This window comes from Octopus bimaculoides, chromosome 2 (genome assembly GCF_046866305.1).
Source record: "Octopus bimaculoides isolate indiv1 chromosome 2, ASM4686630v1, whole genome shotgun sequence".
Classification (NCBI taxonomy): Eukaryota; Metazoa; Mollusca; class Cephalopoda; order Octopoda; family Octopodidae; genus Octopus; species Octopus bimaculoides.
Window position 1 is genome coordinate 54858882 of NC_142929.1, and position 1313 is coordinate 54860194.

The window sequence follows — 1313 nt, forward strand, 5'->3', positions numbered from 1 at the left end:
TGACAATGATGATGGCAAAGAGGATGATGATGATGATGATGATGATGATGATGACGACGATAATGGCGATGATGACGATGGTGAGCGTGATAAAGAAGAAAAAGAATATTGGTAAGGAGAAAGGATGAACTTTAAGTGAAGTCGTTTATATAAATGTCAGAAGGCAAAGAGGTAACGGAAGAAGGAGAGTGTCCAAGGGAAAGAAAGGAAGTCAAACAAACGTCTGTGTCAAAAACTAGTAGTTATATAGGGCTGGTGGATAATAATAATAATAATAATAATAATAATAATAATAATAATAATAATAATAATAATAATAATAACTATAATAATAGTAATAATGGTAGTGAACAACTAACACCATAGTACATCTCCAGCGTTAGAAACTGTGCAAAGGCAATGATGATGATTATGATGATGATGATAATAATAATAATAGTAATAATAATAATAATAATAATAATAATAATAATAATAATAATAATAATAATAATAATAGTAATAATAAACGTCCTGATGCAGTACCAGACAGTGACTCTAATGACTTCTGATCTTAATTGAATTGAAAGTGTTATCATGTACATTGTTTTGTCTTGGTATAAAAGATGGGCTACAGCAAATATTCAGCTCAATACCATTTGTTTGACAGTTGCTTGACCTTAACCAGTTGAACATGTCCCTTAGTGGCTGACGATATGTGCATCTCTGATCACGAGCGGAAGTAGTAGGGAAGCATCATAGACATGTGTTGAGAGGAATTCTTTGGGGGTTGGATAATTCACCTTTGGAAACATGGGTGTTTCGTTCGACATCCTTAAAGAACCCTTATTCAGGGACGTTTTGACCTGAAGGAAATTCTAACTGGGCCCCCACCTGTAAGGTCATGCGCTGTTTATCTTGATATGAGATTACCACGTTGCGCACATATGATTGTGATGCATGTGCCTGGTGTACCCTTATCAGATGAGTAGTCATAATGGGTACACTGGGCTTCGTATATTTTACCCCAGTGTCACTTTAGTGGCATGCACTGCCCTCTCATTCAGTGATAATAATCATAATAATAATCCTTTCTATTATAGCCACAAACCCTGAAATTTGAGGGAGAAGGATACTCGATTACATCGACCCCAGGACTCAAATGGCTCTGAATTTACCAAGCCTGAGAGGATGAAAGGATCAACCCCGTCCTACCCCGTCCTCAGCGGAATTTGAACTCAGAACGTAGCGACGGCGAAATACAAGCTAAGCATTTCGTCCAACGTGCTACCAGTACTCAACTGGCACTTAATTTATCGACCCCGAAAGGATGA